At 49.7% G+C, this 21,406-nt stretch overlaps 1 protein-coding gene across 2 annotated transcripts in view; it reads right to left on the reverse strand.

The window, feature by feature from the left end:
* SMPD3 (sphingomyelin phosphodiesterase 3) overlaps positions 1-21,406 on the reverse strand; it is a 91,785-nt gene that overhangs the window by 23,172 nt on the left and 47,207 nt on the right. Inside the window, exon 2 of one of the 2 annotated variants that reach the window (XM_005592346.4) lies at positions 5,360-5,421. The exons of the other annotated variant lie outside the window; for it this stretch is intronic. The gene's annotated coding sequence lies outside the window, so the exon portion shown is untranslated. The remainder of the gene's footprint in view (positions 1-5,359; positions 5,422-21,406) is intronic. 2 annotated transcript variants of the gene reach the window in all.

Below are 21,406 nucleotides of genomic sequence, written 5' to 3' on the forward strand. Positions count from 1 at the left end.
CCTTTGGCTCCAAGAGAACCAGCCAGAACACCCTCCCCTTTGAGAGAGGATGCCCCAGCTCAGGCCCAACCAAGGGCTGCTGTACATCTGAAAGGGGAGGCCAAAGCTCTTTTCCCTTTAGTTTACCTGTACTTCCAAGCCGGGGACGGGACTCTTGCCTCACTTCCTCTGGCCCCTGGAGCACCTGGAACCTGATGTCCAGCCAAGAGGTAGGACTGCACTTCCTGGTCCCCTGGTGGTTGGGTGGGATCATGTGATGAGTTCTGACCAATGAGCTGTGAGTGAACGTGATATCGGGTATTGCTGCGCTTAAGTACTTAAATAGTAGATGTGGAAACTTCCAGAGCTCTCTCCCTCTGCCACATTGACCTGCAGTGTTGGAGATGGTGGCTGCTCCGTCAGCCTCAGTCCAGGGTGAAGAGACACGAGCAGGGCCCTAGCTAACCCACATGTAATGTGGGCAAGAAGAAAACCTTAGATTATAACCACCGCGTGACCCATCCCATCCTGACCAACAGAGGACAGCTTCTGATTGGCTGTGTAATTAGTCAATTTACTTGATGCTGAAAACAAGCCTCATTATGGACAGCTCGCAGTTTCCCAAGAATGCAGCCAGATCTACCCTCCAATCCAATCCAACTCTTCCTGCTCTCAAGGATAATGAAGCAATAATGATGTTCCTTTGTCCTGAATCCAGGCCAGGCAGAAGACTCACTCCACACCCCCACAATGTGGCCTAAAAAAGTCCATTCCTACCTACCCAAGTTCCTCTAGCACCACAAAACATCAGGTGAGCTGAGTCTTAATCTTTTAATTTGTAGTGGAAACTCTTTCTGCTCAGAGAAGCGGTTGCTTTGGTGACACAGGTAGCACAGTAAATCCATAGACGTGGAGAAGTAAATCCACCAGAAACCTCTGCCAGGGGTCAGGGTATGGGTTGGTCACAGGGGCCAAGTGAGCCCTGCAGGGAAGGGGCAGGAGGCAGCACTGGGGGTCCTTTGAGGTGGGCTCAGATAGTGTCAGAGCCCAGAGGCCCGGCTTGGCGAGACACTGCCAGGTCTGACTGGCTGACAGTGTACCCAGGGCTGGCAGGGGCAGTGCTGGGCAGCAGCTGGTAAGCAGGGAGGCTGGGGGCACTGGGCGAGTCAGATGCAGCACCGTGGCTGCTCAGAGTATTGCACGGAAAGGGCCTAGGGTTTCTGGCAGCAGAGACTTTGCCTATTAGATGTGTATAGTTGAGGGTGGGGTGTCTCCTAGGGAGGGTGTGGAGATAGGAAGGTTGTGGGTATTGGGTGGAGCAAGCCATGCGCAAGGGAGAAACAGGTGTGGTGGTGGGACAGAAAGGGAACTGAGGGTGGATTCAGGGAGGTGGAGCCACTTAGGGAATCCTGCCTTGCCAGGGCCATGCCTTTGAGGACTATAATGACTACCGGATCACTGACTGCAGACAAGGAGGCGTCCTCCAGGAGGGGCAGCTGGGGAACATGGGCCCGAGGGGAGGATCCCCTGCATTCACTTAGTTTGCCCCCAGTTAGGTTTTTTTTGTTTTGTTTTTTTGTTTTGTTTTTTGTTTTGGAGAGGGAGTCTTGCTCTGTCACCCAGGCTGGAGTGCAATGGTGCAATCTCTGCTCACTGCAACCTCTGCCTCCCAGGCTCAAGCGATTCTCCTGCCTCAGCCTCCCAAGTATCTGTGATTACAGGCATGTGTCAGCTAATTTTTTTTTTTTTTTTTGTATTTTTAGTAGAGATGAGGTTTCACCATGTTGGTTAGGCTGGTCTCGAATTCCTGACCTCAGGTGATCTACCTGTCTCAGCCTCCCAAAGTGCTGGGATTACAGGCTTGAGCCACTGCGCCCAGCCAGGTTTGTTTAACTTAAATGCTTAGCCTGTCCGGATAGTATCCCACCTACACCGTGCAGAGCAAGCTGGCTCAAGTCATCCCTTCTGCTCAGAGCATGCCGGCTGCATCTGTATCCTGCACTCCAGAAGGGCTGGATATGTCCCCGCACCATGGGACTGCTCCTTCTGAGGGCCCTTGGAGGATCCCTCAGAGCCCCTCCCCTGCCCGCTCCTTAGGGGCTGGACTTTCTCTTGCCTCTTCCCTCCCTTCTTGGCTGATCCCTTGTGGGTCACCTCTTTCCAGGGGACAGCCAGCCCAGGTATCTCCTGATCTCTGTCCACATGTATTTGATTGACAACTCTACATCTTCCTCTAGAAGTTTATTACTCCTCCTCCCCCCACTTCCCCACATACAGTTCTGTCTCCCAAGTAGTTCTGGGCCCTGGATCTCCTCCATACCCTGTCTCCTCTTCCCAGCTTACAACTCTGCCCTCTAGTCCCCTGGATCCATTCCCATAGCCATATCCCAGTTCAGGCCTCGCCCTCTTCAACCTAGACACTGCAACAGATTCCACCTGATCTCCCTGGTCTGGCCCACCCGGCAGCTGGTGGGGTCTTTCTAAACTACACGTCATACCACACTGTTCACCTGTGGCCCTTCAGTAGTGCCTGCTGACTCCAGGAGGTTGCCCAGGCACCTAGGCAGGGAAGGGCAGGTGGCCTGATTGCTCTGTTTCCTCTTGCTCCTGGAGCTCCAGGGACCCTGACACGAGCAATCCCCAACTCTGCCCTTCCAGGCCTCCACACTTCTGTCGGGGCTGTTCCCTGACAGCTGTCATCTGTGTGAAGGAATGTGGACTCAGCCGAGGAGCTCAGGGTTCAAGATTCACAGAGATGATCCCTTTGTCAAAACTCAGCCAGCCATCCCATGGCCCCTGGGATGACTAGAGGACCTTAGGCTGAGGTCAAACAGGCCCTTTCTGTCTTGATAGCTGAGTGTTTCTGAGAATGTATTGCTCAAGCTTGCAGTCTGCATACTAGAGAGGTAGGTAACCAGCCCCTGATAGATCTGACACCTTCAGATCTATCAAGCTAGAAACAGAACCGAGAGACAGGAGGCTCAAGCTATGTCAGCAAATTCCATCCTTCAAAGCAGAAGGAGGGACGGCCTTGTGTGTGTGGCTCTGTGGGTTGTCTCTACAGGACCAGGGACCCTGCCCATGTGGAGCCCTGGGGTTGGGGGGCAAGGTGCTTGCCCACCCATCCCAACTTCCAGTCCCAGCAAATGAGGGTTCTGTTTTCTAACTCTGAGGCCACATGAGGAGAACAAAGCTTGTGCCCCCCACTCCCCCCGCAAGCACTCAGTATTTTATTCCACCACCTGACCCTAGCTGTGTGTAGAGTAGGCAGATAATAGGAACCCCTGCCAACTGAGAACAAGTGGCAGCCCTGCCCCCTGCTGACCTGGAGCTGCAGCCAGTGTGAGCTCATCTGAGGCCACCTGCGGCCTGCTTGGGACCTCAAACTCATTCCCTCCCTGCCTTCCTTTCTCTCTCCCTGCTGTAGCGGGGACACAGCTATGAACCAGTCCATGGCAAAAAGACAAGAGGGAGATTAGACATGAGCATCAGAAAGGCAGGAGTAACGGAGCCGCCTCTTGGGGACATCGGAGAAGGCGCTGCCCAGCACATACCTCAGAGAATATGTTTTTCACACTGGGGGTTCAGCTACACTGCACAACTACCCCACATAACTACTCCAAATGGGTACAGCTGGCCCCACTTACAGATGAAATGGAGACTCAGAGAGGTAAATGGCAGTCCCTGAGAGGTGCAGCCAAGTCACCTGACTCCAATTTCCTTTTTCTCCCTACTTTTCTTGCCAAGGCTGAATATAAAAGATATGTAAACATACCCAGAAACATGTAAATGAGCAGCATCAAGCACCACCCTTACTTCCAGGACAAGTTCTGGGGGAAGAGTAACATTCCCTACACTGTCTTTGTCCTTTCCCCTCAATTCCCACAAAACAAGACCTTTGCCTCTTTTTTCAGTCCCCTGAAGGTTACATTTGTCACCTACCCCCACTGAGCCATTGGTGAAAACTCCAATGATCTTCCTCCCTCCCTGCGAGCTGCTGGTGTCATCTGTTTCCGCTTTTTTTCTTCCATCCAGTCACCACCACCTTGGATCCCCAAATCTCCCTGCCCCCAGCCTGGTGACCACCCTGGCAACCCTGAAAACACTTAATTTGTCAATATTTGGGAAAGCGTGGGTTCTTAACAGTGGTCTTGTTTTGACTCCCAGTCTGAGGTTCCTGACTGTCAGGGGTCACTAGTTTCTGCTTTTATTCCTGAGAATGGTCCAGTAGTCTGAATTACTTCTTTGGGATGGATTCAGGAGTAGAATTACTCAGTAAATTTTAAAGCTTCTGATACATATTGCCAAACTTCTTTCTACCAAGGTTCTGTCAATTTACTGATTGTTTGAGAATATGTGTTTCACAACATCCTTACCAACTCTGGGTTTTAACATTAAAAAATGTGATTTTGGCCGGGCACAGTGGCTCATGCCTGTAATCCTAGCACATTGGGAGGCCAAGGTGGGCAGACTGCTTGAGCCCAGGAGTTGGAGACCAGCTAAGGCAACATGGCGAAACCCAGTCTCTGCAAAAAACGCAAAAATTAGCCAGGTGTGGTGGCATGTACTTGTTGTTCCAGCTAATCAGGAGGCTAAGGTGAGAGGAACACTTGAGCCTAGGAAGCAGAGGTTGCAGTGAGCTGAGATCGCACCACTGCACTCCAGCTCCAGAGACAGTGAGACAGGTCTCAAAAAAAAAAAAAAAAAGTTTTTTGATGGTTTAGTGGGCAGTGGTATCCGGTTACATTTTTCAGAATGCTTAATTTGTATTCCTTTTATGAAGTGCTGCTTCAAATCCTTTTCCCATATATTGAAGGAGTTAGTATTTTCTCCATAGATTGGGTGCACTCCACTTGAGTCAGGTTCGGGATGGGACCCAGACGGTCAGCTCCAAATCACTTACCCCAGAGTGGTGGTTTTCAAACATTTTAAAAAGCAGGAGAGCCTTTTCTTTTTTCTTTTTTTTTTTTGAGACGGAGTCTCGCTCTGTCACCCAGGCTGGAGTGCAGTAGCCAGATCTCAGCTCACTGCAAGCTCCGCCTCCTGGGTTTACGCCATTCTCCTGCCTCAGCCTCCCGAGTAGCTGGGACTACAGGCGCCCGCCACCCCGCCCGGCTAGTTTTTTTTTTTTGTATATTTTTAGTAGAGACGGGGTTTCACCGGGTTAGTCAGGATGGTCTCGATCTCCTGACCTCGTGATCCGCCCGTCTCGGCCTCCCAAAGTGCTGGGATTACAGGCTTGAGCCACGGAGAGCCTTTTCTTAATCTCACACAGCATCTCTTTATAAAAACACTAACAAGTAGCCCGTGAGGAAAGGCTTGGAGCCCTCCCTTGCCCACCCCCACCCCACCCCTCTGGTTCCAGAAGCCTTGGTTTTACCTGAGGAGGGGCCACTGGGACCTCGTTGTCCTTCTCTCTGAAGAAAAGCTGTCACCGCAGACCTGAAAGGAGATGAGCAGTTCACAGGGGTGCCCGGAACAATCTCCAGAGCTCCCCTAACAGCCACCAAGCAGCCCAGAACAGGTGAGCCAGGTACAAAGACCAAGGGGCCCCACCTGCGCCCAGAGGCACTGCCACACCCTCCACGTCGCCAGGGCGCGGGTGTGTGCCCGGCAGTTCCAGTGGACGAAGTGCAGCCCCAGTGGGTGGGGCCTGAGGTTTGTGTGACGGATTTTCAGGGAGGACGGTTGCCAAGAGGAGAGAACTCTGAGGGTGGGATGGATGAGCCCTCCACGTGGACACCGGGACCCAGGCCGGGCCCAGGGGTTGCAGGGGTGAAGGTGGAGGGTGGGGAAGAGGTGAATTCAAAAGCTCCAGCCTCAGGGCCCAGGTTTAATCTAATAGGAGAACCAGAACAATCAGAGCTTTGGGAGCTTTGTGCAATCTCTGTTTCCCTAAGATACTGAGGGTAGGGGACAGCAGAACCCAGGCCAGGGAAGAGGGACAGTGGCCACGGGGATGGGGTGGATTAGGGGAGGAAGAGCAACACTGAGAGGAACCAGAGGGATTTGGTGGCAGATAAGGGGGAGCAGATCAGTGGAAGGGAGGCTCAGCGGGACACTTGGTGAACCCAGAGGGGTCTTTGAAGGGGACAGCTAGGAGGGAATTCATGTGACCCTAGGGCTTTGGACATAATGTCACTGGCTCCCTGCACCCCTTGCTGACAGAGGTGAAGGATCCTGGCACTATGCTCTAGGGACGCTGCCCTCCACACTTGGGCCCCAGTCCCAGTTCGTAGTCCCCACCCTTGCCCGCTAGTCCCGCCCCTGATCCCTGGCCCCGGGCAGCTCCCTGAGCCCTGGCCCAGTTCTAGGCCTCATTCCTACTAACCTGCCGAATCCTTGGCTCCAGGGCCTGCCGCTTCTCAGGCCCAGTCTCTACTTTCAAGTTCAGCACCCCCGGCCCAACGCCTAGTGCAGCCAGGGCTGTCCTTGTGTGCTCCACCTTCTTAAGCCAGTCCCATGGCCCGGCCCAAAGCCCTCTTACCACCCCTCCATCCAGAGTAGGGTGACCCATTACTCTTCACACCCCATCCCTTATGTATACTTATTTTGCAAATCACCCAAACTGAGTGTTTCAGAAGAATCTGAAAGCCGAGGCCCCGTCCATTCTCTGTCCCCTAGCCGAAGATGTTGCAGCAGTGCTGGCAGGAGCGTCTCCTCCACGGCAAACAGTTGGCTCCCTTCTGACTAGGAATTTGCGCAGAAAAGCCTCTGGCTCCAATGAGACCCGGTTCTGGTCTAGGCCATTGGTCTTGGGCAAGTCGTTTAACCTCTGAGCCCCAGAGGCTCCCTCCTCTGTAACATTAGGGGCCACTACAAGATCTTGGATGGCCATGGCCAGGACCAAATGAGCACCGGCATTTGGTGCCAGATCAGAGTGGGAAGAAGGAAGCCAGAGCCCCCCAGGTCTACGCTCTGCATGTGGTGACCTGGCTTCCCCAGGAGATCTTATGTTCATGTGGACACCCTGGCTTTTGCCTTCAGAGCCAAGTACCTGGCAGGATCCCTCCCCACCCATAGCCTGGGGAGTCCAGCCTGCTGGGAAGCGGAGGCTGACCTGCTGTCCCAGTCTGTCCTCTGTCCCTGGGACTCCTGCCTCTTTACTCACAGTTGGCTGACAACCTGCATGCACCTCTGTCCTTCACCCTCTTGCTGGACTGACCTGACCCAGGTCACAGGCTTGCAAGCATCTGGCATTAGACATAAAGGAGGCAGGCCACTCCTAGCCATTTGGGCCTGTGTGACTCCCAGCCCCCACTGCCCTCTCTCTAAGTGGGGAGGAGCTCACCTCTCATCCCTGAGTGAGAAGTTTGTCAAGCAGGATCTTTGGCCTCCGACATTTCCCAAACTGTCCCCCACCAGCTGCACAGCTGCACAGCCCCTCCCCACTCTCCACCCCACCTCCCATGCCCTACCAACTCTTCTGAAAACTCCCTGCATGTTTTTTTCAAAATAGAATTAAATAACAAGAACTGACTATTTAGGGAGGGGTTCCTGAGGGGAAATGGAATCTCGACAACCTTGAAATTATAGGCCCTTCTCTTTTCTCAAAGAAAAGAGAAACACGTCAGATCATTGATATTCTGAGCCAGGCCTTGTTTTGAAATATGCTCTCCCCCTATCCTTTCACGAACCACGGACTTTTTCCCTCTTTGAAAATAAGATCACATCAAGGTAGGGATTAGAAATGGGAAAAATTCAATCAGAGCCTCCCTTAGCCAGCTACCCATCTCAATATACTCCCAGGTAAGCAGAATCAGCTCCTGCTCCAAACCTGCTCAGCATCATCATTCAAAACGCACCGGTAGGAAATGGTGAAACAGAAGAACCTTTCACCCCGGCTGAGCAGGGCCTGCAGTGCTGCTCTCCTGGCTCCGGCAGCTGGCTTGTGCCTGGGCCGAGTCAGGCCTCTGGTTTAAATAGGCAGTGGGAGCAGAGCAGGGAGGGCCTAGAGGGTGGGTGTGGAAAGTGGGCCGTTTACCTAGCACAGCAAGGCAGTGTCTGGAGCCAGCAGTGGTCCCAAGCACGCGCCTGCCTGCCTGCCTGTCCACCAGGAGGCCTCAAGCCCACAGGCCCCAAGACCGCAGACCAGCACCTGGGGTGACCCCGATGGATGTGCAGCTCCAAGGGAGATGTCCCTAGATGCACTGAGCTTGGTCAGGTTCCTGGATACTTCCACCTCTCCTCTGTAGCAGAACCGGCTGTGGAGATGGATGGACCTGTTCCCCAGGGCCTCTCTCCAAGCCTCAGTTTCTGCCTTCTTAAAATGAGGATAACACTGACTTTATAGGTCCAGAAATAATGTTTGCAAAGCGCCTGGCACCTAGGAGGTTGATTTATTTACCCACATGGTGATACTGGGGCCAGGTACCTTTGATGAGGCTGGAGCCTAGAGGTTTAGTAATGTACCCAAAGTCACACAGCCTTCCATCTGACTGTCAGTGTCAGACCTCATACAGACCTGGGGCCTCCCAGCCTCATGCTACAGTTGAAGTTTGGCGTGAGTGAGGGTGAAGAGCAGCTGCTCACCTTGGGGAAAAATCTTGATTGAACCCTAGTGAAGGGGTTACTTTTAAGCCCCCAGTGTTATGGGAAGAGGGTCCTGATCCAGACCTCAAGAAAGGGCTCTGGGACCTGGCACAGGAAAGAGTTCAGGGTGAGTCCACATAGTAAAGTGAAAGCAAGTTCATTAGAGAAGAAACAAAAGAATGGCTGCTTCACAGAGCAGCCCTGAGGGTGCTGGTTGGCTATTTTTGTGGTTATTTCTTGATAGTGTGTTAAACGAGGGGTGGATTATTTATGACTCTTCCAGGAAAGGGGTGGGCAGTTCCTGAAACTGAGGGTTCCTCTCCTTTTTATTTATTTATTTTTTTTGAGACGGAGTCTCGCTGTGTCACCCAGGCTGGAGTGCAGTGGCCGGATCTCAGCTCACTGCAAGCTCCGCCTCCCGGGTTTTACGCCATTCTCCTGCCTCAGCCTCCGAGTAGCTGGGACTACAGGCGCCCACCACCACGCCCGGCTAGTTTTTTGTATTTTTAGTAGAGACGGGGTTTCACCATGTTAGCCAGGATGGTCTCGATCTCCTGACCTCGTGATCCACCCGCCTCGGCCTCCCAAAGTGCTGGGATTACAGGTTTGAGCCACCGCGCCCGGCCCCTCTCCTTTTTAGACCATATAAAACCAAGTATGACTTCTGGAACATTGCCCTGGCATTTGTAAACTGTCATGGCGCTGGTGGGAGTCTCTTTTGCCATACTAATGCACTAGAATTAGCATATAATGAGCAGTGAGGACAACCAGAGGTGGTTTTGGTCACAATCTTGCTTTTGGCAGGTTTTGGCTAGCTTCTTTACTGCATCCTGTTTTATCAGCAGAGTCTTTGTGACCTGTATCTTGTGCTGACCTATCTCATCCGGTGACTAAGAATGCCTAACCTAGGCTGGATGTGGTGGCTGACACTATAATCACAGCACTTTGGAGGCTTAGGCAGACAGATCTCTTGAGCTCAGGAGTTTGAGACCAGCCCGGGCAACACGGTGCAACTCTGTTTCTAAAAAATATACAAAAACTAGCTGAGTGTGGTGGTGTGTGCCCGTAGTCCCAGCTACTTGCACTGCTGAAGTGGGAAGATCGCTGGAGCCCAGGAGTTCGAGGCTGCAGTGAGCTGTGATGGCGCCAGTGCACTCCAGCATGGGTGACAAAGTGAGACCCTGTCTCAAAATAAACAAAGAATAAGAATTCCTAACCTTCTGGGAATGCAGCCCAGTATGTCTCAGCCTCATTTTACCCAGCACCTATTCAAGATGGAGTTGCCCTGGTTCAAACACCTCTGACGCCAACACCAAGGCAAGGGGGGTGGCATGGTTGAACAGGTATGGTCAGGCATCCTGTCTACATTTGGGTGAGACCCTGGGGGAGAGGTGTAGAAGTATCCCAGAGTAGCTGCTAGGGATGGTTGGTGAGAGGAGCTGCCCTTCAAACCTCCTAGGTCTCCGAGTAACACTCTAGGGTGGGGAGTGTCTCACCTGGTTTGTTCAACTTGATCTTCCAGTGAGTGGGACAGTGCCCCCACCTCAGTGAACAAAGATTAGGACATAAGCTAATGGGGAATTAACACAAAGCAGTAGTTTGTCATTTTATGCTTGAAAAAGGTCTGCCTTTAACGGTGCAAATAAATCTGCTAGTAAATAATTGAAGTCACATGAGGGAGCTGTCTTTAACAGGAGAAGTACACATTTTCATTTTGATTAACAAAATGTTAACCCCTCATTTCCCTCAAAGAAGCAGCAAAACAGAGGGCCTGGATCTGTTAGTTGGACTCAGTAGGGAGATCAACTTGCCTATAAATACTGAAGAAGATGAAGTTGAAGTTATGATTACATATGAAGCCCATTCATCTGCCAGTCATTAATTGTTATGTATATTGTGGACCTGACACCCTTTCAGAAGTTTGGATTACAAAGGTGAGAGACACACTTGGAAAGACTGTGCACTTCAGAGACCCATCTAGGTTCAAACCTGGCCCTGGGCAACACTGGGCCTTCGCTTAGTCTCTGTGAGCCTTGGGTTTCTACTACTTTGCAAGGCTGTTGGGAGAATTAGATGAGATGATATTGGTGACGACTCTTTGTAAGCATTCAGTGATCAGTTATCCATTTGGAAAGATAATTCTGCAGGGAGCATGGGGTAGGCAGGAGGGGAGACAAGCAGGAAGGCCAGTGCAGTAGGCAAAGCAGGGAGATGGAAGGGCCAAGGCAGTGGGAAGAGAGAAGGGTCACATATCTGGGGGACATCTAAGAGGATAGAATGGTGTTATGGACTGAATGTTTGTGTCCCCAACAAATTTATATGTTGAAGCCCTAAACCCACTGCATGGCTGCATTTGCAGATGGAGGCTTTAAGGAAGTATAGATGGTCTCTGACTTACGATGGTGTGACTTAAGAATTTTCTACTTTTCCTTTTTTCTTTTTTGAGACAGAGTCTCACTCTGTTACCCATACTGGAGTGCAGTGGTGCCATCTTGGCTCACTGCAACCTCCACCTCCCAGATTCAAGTGATTCTCATGCCTTAGCCTCCCAAGTAGCTGAGATTACAGGTGCCCACCACCACATCCAGCTAGTTTTTGTATTTTTAGTAGAGACAGGGTTTCACCATGTGGTCCAGGCTGGACTCAAACTTCTGACCTCAGGTGATCTGCCCACCTTGGCCTTCCAGAGTGCTGGGATTACAAGCATAAGCCACTGTGCCTGGCCAAGATATTTCAACTTTTCAATGGTGCAAAAGTAAGAGACATTCCATAGAAATTGTACTTTGAATTTTGACCTTTTCTTTTTATTATTTTAATTTTTTATTATAAAATGTTAGTTATTATTATAAAATAGACTTTGTTGGATGATTTTGCCCAACCGTAAGCTAATGTGAGTGTTTTGAACATGTTTAATATAGGCTAGGTTAAGCTATAATGTTTTCTAGTTTAGGTGTATTAAATGTATTTTCAAGGAACTGTATTTTCAACAAAAGATGGGTATATAGGGATGTAACCCCATGATAAGTTGAGGAGTATTTGTAATTAAGTTTTAAAGTGGTCATAAGGATGGGCCCCTGATCTGATAAGATTAGTGTTCTTATAAGAAGAGATGCCAGGCCAGGTGCGGTGGCTCACACCTGTAATCCTAGCACTTTGGGAGGCCAAGGTAGGAGGATCACTTGAGGCCAAGAGTTAGAGACCAGCCTGGCCAACATACGAAACCCTGTCTCTACTAAAAAGACAAAAATTAGCTGGGTATGGTGGTGTGCGCCTGTAGTCCCAGTTACTTGGGAGGCTGAGGCACACTTGAACATGGGAGGCGGAGGTTGCAGTGAGCTCAGATTGTGTGACAGAATGAGACGCTGTCTGGAAAAAAAAAAAAAAAAAAAAGAGAGATGCCAAAGTGCTCACATGAACCAAGGAAAAGCCATATGTGGACTTAGTGAGAAGGCGGCTGTCTACAAGCCCAGAAGAGAGCCCTTACCAGAAACTGAATCAACCAGAACATTGAACTCAGATTTCTAGCCTCTAACCTGTAAGAAATTAAATTTCAGTTGTTTAACCCACCCAGTCTGTGATATTTTGTTATGGTAGCCCAAGCAGACTTATACAAATGGATGGGGACCAAGGGGTACCTGGGTAACATGAAAATGGACCAGGAGGCTGGGCATGGTGGCTCATGCTTATAATCCCAGAACTTTGGGAGGCCGAGGCAGGCAGATCACTTGAGGTCAGGAGTTCAAGACCACCGTGGCCAACATGGTAAAACCCCATCTCTAGTAAAAATATAGAAATTAGCTGGGTGTGGTGGTATGACCCTGTAGTCCCAGCTATTCGGGAGGCAAAGCCAGGGGAATTGCTTGAACCCAGGAGGTCAAGGTTGCAGTGAGCTGAGATGGCACCACTGCACTCCAGCCTGGGCGATGGAGCGTGAGACTGTGTCTCAAATAAACAAAAAAAACAAAAACAAAAAAAACAAAAAGGAAAATGAACCAGGAATTTATTCAGAGGTCTCCTGGTTCAGGTAACTGTATGGCTAGTGAAGTTGTTTGCTGGCAGTGGGGGTGGGTGAATGAGTGAAGGCAGGGTTTGTGGTGTTGAATGACATTTGCATAGACATATCCAGACAGAAGTGGGATATTCAGACCCAGAACTCAGAGTTGAGGTCCAGATTGGAGCAGGTTTGAGAATTATTCGTGTGTAGGTGGACTCTTGGGAGTGACTACATTTTATCAGATCACTTACTCTTTCTTTCTTCTTCAATTGGTCCATTCTAATTCTAATTTCTTGTTATGTAAGATAGATTTTGTCTTTTATATTTTTGTAAAAATCAGATATTCTCCTTTGCTTTAAAAAAGTACAGTTGTGCACAACTTTCCCCAATTTTTACATGACTTTGTTTTCCCCTACTTGTAGAGAACAAGTCTTGTTTAGGAGCATAACTGATGTGGTTAGAATCTACTTGTGCAGTTAGAATTGCACATTTTTTTGAGGCTCATTTTGTCTTCAATATTTGTGATGTCAGTTCTCCTGTCATTCTTACACAATATCAGAAGAACATATCTCCTCTCACTTCAGCTTATTGGATAATTTATAATGCAAAATTTAAACTAGCAAATGCTTATTTCTTTCCCTCAGAGTTGAACTTGAAAGGCACAGTGTGTTTTCTTTAGTTCTAGGCTGAGCTGTTTTTTCATTTCTGGAAACTTATATTATTTCTTTCCTGATGTCTCCTTTATGTGTTCCTCATCCATTCATCTCTCTTTTCTAGGACTACTTTAGGGCTGTGATACAATTTTTCCATTTTCCAAATCAGTTATTTGCTCCTCTGTTTTCTTTGTCTACATTTTAGGTTTCATGTCTTACCTTATCCTCAACATAACTAATTTCTTTGTTCTATTTGTTTCTGTTAATGCCAATTACTACTTCCAGGTGTTTTCCAATTCTTTTATCATTTTCACCATGGAATTAAGGCTATTGTTTTTTCTGATCTGTTTCTGTTAGTATTTTGTTGTTGTTGTCATTTATTTCTTTCAAAGTAGTTATAATCCAGTTCATCTCCTTTGTTCCTTCAGATTCCATCATTTAAAAAACAAATTAATTGACATTTATTGGGTGCCTACTGCATGCAGACACTGCTGCTCGTCATTTAGCACTTGTAACTCTGCTTTCCTTCTTAGTACAGCAGGATTCAGAATTCTTCAGTCACAGCTGCTTTGGGCAGGTTCTGATTAATTAATTCATTTTCTCTTGTTCCCCAAAATATTTAAGATAGCTTAAACTGTATCCTATGCACAGTATGAGACTTTGTTTGTTTGTTTGTTTGTTTAAATAGGGAATTAGAGCTAAGGGAAAACAAAAAACAAGAGGCAATCAGGCAGAGCTAGAGATACAGAGAGAGTGAGTGAAGTGAAGTCTCATTCCAATGGTGGCCTCAGGTGGGCACAGAGATGTGTTTTATGACTGAGGCTTGTCCTATTGATTTTTGTTGGTGGTGTTGAATGACCCTTTGTTTTAAATTCTTGCTTGAATGGCTGCAGTGCAGAAGAGGCCCCCATGGCATCACTCCCTTGGCTAGCCCCCCCTGGGGTGGGAAATGCTTATATATATCTTTCCCAAGGGGGACGGAATTGAAAAGGAAAAAAAAAAAAAAAAAAAGAGGCAGGATTATAGGTCATATGTGGGCTGGGGGCACATAAACACTGTAACAGTGACCCCTAACCTCATGGTTCACCTTCCAAAACTCAGTATTGATTGAGCTACTCATTAGCTGTGTATTTCCTGTGCTCAGAATCAGAGATTTTCCTTGTGTTGGGTGGCAACTGTAATCTGGTCGAGAGGAAGGCTTTTCAGGGGCTCTCTGTTCCCACAGAACTCGAGAGTGGCCTCATTTCACACTTCTTGGGAACTAGTTTTTCGAGTGACAGATTGATTGGTGTATGGGTGGTTACCAAAAAAGATTCTATTTTATTAGCTGTTTGTCTTGCAAAGTTAAATAGTTTTTTAAACTTTATCAAAATGTCATCATCTCCAGGGTTTAAAGTGTGCCCTCTGGCTTTGAGGGAAGATCTCAGTCCCATAGGTGAGTCCCATAGCTGTCATGTCCCAGTTTACCTCAAGTCATTGAGCAATGAGCCTGAGATGGGGCAGGTGAGCTCAGGCCTGTGGCTGCCCTAGTCTGGGCCCACTTAGGGGGTGACCCTGAGTGGCAGCTAGCTGAGCACCAAGGTGACAGACAGCTCTAAATTTCATCCCAGTGTCTAAACTGTCTTAAAAAAATACATCAAGGGAAAAGTAAAATCTAGACATTCCTATATATGAGAGACTATGTATATAGGTAATGTTGCTTTTCTGTTGAGAAGGAAATAGAAAACATTTCACTAACTCTTTTTTTTAAATTAAAAATGAGGAATATATCAAACAATGAAAAAGACTTTGGTTTCCTATTGTGGCAGTTAAAGAAGAGAGACAAACAGACTGAAAGTGGTTGAGGGAAGGCAGGGAGCAGAGTCCTGTCTCATGGGTGCCTCAGCTCAGTGTGCCTAGCCTGGGCAGCCCAGCCCTGCCCTTCCAGCCTCAGCGGGTGCAGCTCCTAGTTGTCTACTCTGTCCTTGGCCCCTCCCTCAGCCCCAAGTGTCCTGTCCAGAGTCAAGGCCAATTACTCCTAGTTCCTGAGTCCATTTCTAGTCCCTACTCCCAACCTTTCCCTGGCTGTCATCTCCACCAGGGCCTCCTCCTGTCTTGCCTGCATTGAGCCCCTTCCCTCCCAATCGGGCTGAAGTCCGTGATCCCTACCACCAGCAGCTCTGAGCTCATTCTGCCCTTGTCGAGCATCTCCAGATCTCCCTCTACCCCCAGGATCAATCCTTCTACCCGGCCTGGCTTGAGGGCCCCCAGTGACCAGGCCCCACCCTCCCCAGCCTCATTTGTGCCCCTCCCTTTCTCCTACTGATTTGATCTGATGGCCCTGACCTCTAGCGTTCACTGTTCCTGGAACATACCATGCTCTTTCACGCCTCCATGCCTTTGCACATGCTGTACCCTGTGTCTGGAACACCCTGGTGGTCCAGCTCCTCCAAGGCTCAGCTTTAAAGCTTCCAACCCCCTCCCCTCAGTCTCACACCCCAGGGCTTTGTACTCCAGGCAGCCTAGAGCCCCCTCAGCTCCAAGCACAGGGCCCAGTCCCTGATAGAAGCCTTCCGGGAACCTTGGTGGAATCAATAAAGTGATTTCTAGCCAGGCGGGCATGTCCATCACCAGAAGCTTCGATTCCCTTTGTACACACCAGGGGGCACAGCAGGAGCTGTGAGAGCTACTCCCAATTGTTTGAATTAGTGCCTCAATGAGGCTACTTTCTCATAAAACAAAAGAAAACAAAACGAAAATGCAACATGGAGACTTGAAATCTAAAAACTGTGTGAACTCATGTGTATGTCGTGAGTGCCTATAGCTTACTGGAATCATCATCTTCATCAATATGATTATATCAAAAATGTTTTGGGGCACCCACTGTGTGCCAGGCACTGTGTTCAGAGCATTCCATGCACAATGTCTTGTTTCACCCCCTAAGCAGCCTGGGGGGGGGTAGGTCTTATCGATCCCGTACTCAGAGATGAAAACAGGCTCGGAGGGGCATAAGTGACTTGCTCAGTCACACAGCTAGAGGGTGGCACAGATTCTGTGAGCAAGACTTATCTATGACCCCATCCTGGTTAGCATTTTGACCAATGGGGCTCTCTAATAGACAGGAGCACCCATAGGTAAGGGAGGAACACCCCAGGGGTTGGGAAGTCTTGCTAGCCGCCGCCTTCCCCTCTTACCTGCCTCCTCCTCTGTCCCAGAGGGATTCAAGGTGGATGCTGCCACGATTTGTTCTTAACACTTGAGTGTGAATTCATCCATCAGCTGTTGTCCTGGACATCTGAATGGTCAGAAAACTGGCGGGGATTGGGAGGTACAAACCCAGCAGGAACCAGGTAGTGTTCTGCTCTGGGGCTGAGGGATGATGGGGAACACCCGGTCAAGCCCATTGTCTCTCCCTAGTGTCCTTCAGCCTCGTGCCCTCCATTTGTTCTCCATACAGAAGCCAGAGTGATCTTTCTAGGTACATATCTGGGCACCCTCCCAGCTGAGAACTCTTTCATGGCCCCCAGGATAAAATCCATGCCCCACGCCTGCCTCCTCTCCTGTCACACTTCTTGCCAAGCTTGTCCTCAGAGCTATCCTCTTTCCTCCTTGGTCCCAGTCTCTCTCCAGCAGGGCCTTTCCCCAAACTGGAATTCCACGCCTCGTCTGGTTAGCTCCTCCTCATCTTCTTGCCTTTTGCGGGGGGGGTCTCTTCAGGAAGCCTTCCCCCCTCCCCTGGTGGCAGTGCTTCGTCTTAGGGCCTCCTACAGTGAGCCCCCATTGCTCCTGGCACCACCCCAGAGGTGGCCTCTAGAGGGCCTGAGACCTGGGTCACATGTCAAACAGTCCTGGCCTCCTGCAGACAGGCAAGGCCAGGGGATGACAACCATAGGGAGGAATATGCCCCAAAGGCAGCCTTTCAGAGGGAGATGCAGAATCTAGTTCTGGGATGTTGGGGCTTCGTCAGGGAGGAAGGGAGTCCAAGAGGTGGGTGGGCGTCCGGAACGTGCTAGGGCTGTGACCACCTGGGCCCCTGCTGGAGCTGCAGCTGTGGATGTTGTTCTCAGGGAGAACAGGCGGAGGGAAAAAGAGGGTCAAGGACAGAAGCTTGGGGCTCATCCCATTTTTGGCTTGGTGAGGAAAGAAGAGCCAAAAAGAGCACTTGGGAGAAGAGGCAGATCACAGAAAAGGTGGTTAAAATATAGCACTGTTTTTATTTCGTTCTCAAATAATCTGACTTTTTTCTTTTTCACTTAGAATAGCTGGAAAAGGAGGGCCCTACGTGGCAGTCCCTGGGATGAGAAAACCATGTGTCAGAAAGCTGGTGCCGAATCCCTCGCGCTATTTTTACCCTCCTGACACTACCTCTTTGAGCCCCGAGGAGGATCCTGGCCTGAGGTGGCCGAGCTGGAGTCTTCCAGGCTGATGTGGCCAACCTTCACCTTGTTCTCCAGAAACCACCAAAAAGCTGGCTATTCACTTTTCTTGACCAGAAATAAATGCATCAGACAAGTGTTCTCAAGTAATCTTGAGGGATGTGAACACAAAATTATCCCATAAATTGCTTTTGTTTCCTTTCCTCAGTTCAAAGTTGGTTTTTGGTTGGCATTAGTTACATTAAAATTGGACAGTAATTCATGCTTTTAAAATAGAATCTCCATGTTCCCAAGTTTAGAAAGAAAAGCCACCTAGGAATGAGAAAAACGTGGACCTATGTGAAATGCCATTCCATTAGCCACAGAATCTCTTATGGGCCTTGGTGGGAGCACCCATCAGGCGGGATTTGTGGCAGAGCACGCCGAAGCGGAGTGTGTCTGTGGTCACTTTTCATTCTGTTCCCCACTCCGGGTCAAGGAAGCCTTTGACATTGTGGCCAGGAGCTCTGGGGGCTCACTAACCTCTAATTACATTTCTTATTTAAAATAGTGATAAACAGTCTCTCTGTTGATTCAAATGTTTAAAAACACTGAGCCTGTAGTTGTTGGCTCTGAACAAAGAGAGCAAATCCTCCTGGCCTCCTCAGGCCCGCCCAGCCTCTGCCTATACCTCTGGGTTCTCAGACTCTCATTCAAATGCTGAAGCCAGAAAATGTCCCTCTGGGTGGGCTTGAGGGGAGGTCACTTCAGGATTCAAAATCAAGACTGGCTAGGCTGTGCAGTGAGGCCCCATTTTCCCCACATGGGGACTTCTGGCTTCTCCTATTACCTGGCTCCTGTTCTGGGTTCAAGGTGAAGGTCAGGAGGTGAGAAGGAGGAGCCACCATCTTACCCCACTGCCCCATGGTCTGGTGCCCCATAGCATGTCCACTCACCACTATCCTTCATTTATGAGTGTCAGCCCCTGGTCCCACAGGCCTTGGATGTAAAGAGAAAAACTCTGCTGTCCCCACGCCCCCAGTGCATCTGCTGCCTGGAATGGAGGGAAGTAGGAACCCCTTCTAGGGCTGTGGGGTCCCCTTTAAGAGCCAAGTGCCATCCATCCCATCTTGTAGACACCCACAAAGAAGGAGCCTTGAGGCCCAGGCTCCCTAGAGGCAGCTGATACAATGTAGGGGCGGGTGGGTGGGGAGGAAGGAAGAATGGTGGTCAGACCCCCCACTGGCCATTCTTCCTGGATGACTTAGAACCCAATCAGCTGCTGCTTGCCTAGACTGCCAGGTTGCCTTGTCCTCTTCATTTGGAAGACTGCACCAGTGGCCAGGTATGGACTTTGCTTTGTAGTGACCATGTCCAGAAAGGAGCCCCTTGTTATAAACACAGTACATCAGTGACATCCACGATAAACCCAAAGCCCTGCCTTGTCTCAGGGCTAAGGCCAAGTTGGCCTGGGCCCAACTTCTCTCCATAGCCTCATGCCTCCCCAGGCACCAATGTGGATGTCACCACACCTCTCCACTCTACGCCATAGCAGGGTAGCTACTATTGTAGTCACCATTTTACAGATGAGGAAACTGAGGCCTAGAGGGGTAAAGCATGCTACCAAGATCACAGTGGAGGAGCTGGGATTTGAACCCAGGTCTGTCTGACTCTAAAACCAGTGCTCTTCTCAATCCACCCTGCCACAGAACCTCCTAGTCCCACCTCCTGCCTCTGCCAAGTGGCCTCTCTAGAAGGAACCACCTCAAATACGTGTCAGGGGTGATGTGGTCCTGGGTAAGGGTCAAGGGCTTTGTGGAGGTGCTGGAAAGTCCAGCCCAGCTCTGCTAGGGTGTCCCCCTGACCTTGCCAGCATGACCCATTTGGTCTGTAATTTTAAACGATAATTATGGATTAGCCTGGTGACCATCAGGCCCTTCTGCTACATCCCAGGAAATGGACCTAACCCTGTTACAGGGCAAATCAGATATAATCAGCTCCTAATTCAATATGGTTGTTCTAAGTCACATTTATCAAGGGACAGAAGCTGGCCCATGGGTTAGACTACAGTAGTGGTTGGATTAGATTCAGACAAGAATCCTCAACTTGCACTTTCTGACAGTTTTCTAAAAATTAAATGGAAGAGATGAACTTTTTTAGTACTATATGCTATAAGTACGCAGACTTGTATGTCCCACACACAGATGGGGGCATCTTTCAGACTGGCCATGAGTCCCTGCAGTCTTGATCTACCATGGTTGTGCCTCTCAAGCACCGACAAAGGTGCCTAGACACCTGGAACACTGCTCTGTTCAAAACCAAACCTGGGCAATCACCCAGTGTGCAGGGCTGGCCATACCAGCCCCGTCTGTGGCTGAGGAGTGTAACTGGGTTCAGGTACATGGCAACTTCTGGCCAGCTCTGAGTGAGAGAGGATTTCTCTTCTAAGTGGTGGTTTGTGGGATCACAGAGGCCAAATAATAATCAGATTATTGGATGCTTGTGATTGGATCTGTTAGTTTTACACTGGATTGAACTTTTTTCTCCTGACTCCCACCCATCGCCTTCAGAGTACTGCCAGTGCCACCCTCTGTGAGGTGCTGGCCTCAGAACTCAGACAGTGAAACAGAAGTACAGAGTCTTGAATGAACTACCCAGGCCAGCATCAGTGAGTGTCAGAACTGGGACTTGAGCTCCGATTTGTCATGCTCCAAAGTCTGGGCATTTTTCACAGCATCCCTGGGTCTCACCCTTTTTCTGTCCCAGTCCACCTGACGGAAGAACGGGCTGAGGGGAGCGGCATGCCATATCCTGTTGCAGGGAGCACTTCAACATGTAGCTGACACATTTGGACCTGATGTCACTGGCAGTGGTGGTTTTCTGAGCCAATTTTTCAGGTTTTTGCTGCCCGGCTCAGTGGTGATATCCAGGAGGGAGTAGAAAATGCAATACTTGAGTTTGGGCAGTTGGGGCTGGAAGTGGAATTGGGGGTGATGGCGTATAGGAGGCAGCAGGGGCTGGGGGGTAAGTGGGATGTTATGGGGGGTGAGTTTGAAGACAGGGCCCTGTCTTTGGAGCATGCTTTAGAGTCAGGGTGGAGGTGGGATAGGGCATCTGTCCAAGAATCTCCCTGATCCTGGCCTCGCCTAAATGGTAATTGTCTGAGATCCCCACACCAGTAGCCTGGTGCCAGGAACTTCAGTCTTCTTATTGCAAGGGGAAGTTTCAGGGCAGTGTGCTGGCCAGGACAGGAGAATTTCATAGGTACAAGGCAGGCTGTCATACCAGTTTTCTGGAAGCCTTCTTTTTTTTTTTTTTTTTTTGAGACAGAGTCTCGCTCTGTCGCCCAGGCTGGAGTGCAGTGGCGGGATCTCGGCTCACTGCAAGCTCCGCCTCCTGGGTTCACACCATTCTCCTGCCTCAGCCTCCCGAGTAGCTGGGACTACAGGCACCCGCCACCACGCCCGGCTAGTTTTTTTTGTATTTTTAGTAGAGATGGGGTTTCACCGTGTTAGCCAGGATGGTCTCGATCTCCCGACCTCGTGAGCCACCAGCCTCGGCCTCCCAAGGTGCTGGGATTACAGGCGTGAGCCACCGCGCCTGGCCTGGAAGCCTTCTTAAAGCACCTAGGACCTTATAAATGCCTTCCTCTCAGATCTTTAGAATCCCAGCAAGGCCAACATGCCAAATGGCTAAGAGGACAGCAGCTTCCAGTTTATCCTCACTTGTCATGGCTTTGTGTTCAGCTCTCTTTCCCGTCTGCCAGCCTAGATGACCAATAGCGACCCCAGGCCCACACCAGCCAATTCTCTGAAAACTCAAAGAGGCGGTAGCCACAAAAAGGCAACAAGGTGCTACAGAATCCTACCCAGCCTTCCTTAGCAGGACCTCCCTGCAAGCGCTGACTCTCCTTC

Source organism: Macaca fascicularis, chromosome 20 (genome assembly GCF_037993035.2).
Source record: "Macaca fascicularis isolate 582-1 chromosome 20, T2T-MFA8v1.1".
In the NCBI taxonomy this organism is placed as follows: Eukaryota; Metazoa; Chordata; class Mammalia; order Primates; family Cercopithecidae; genus Macaca; species Macaca fascicularis.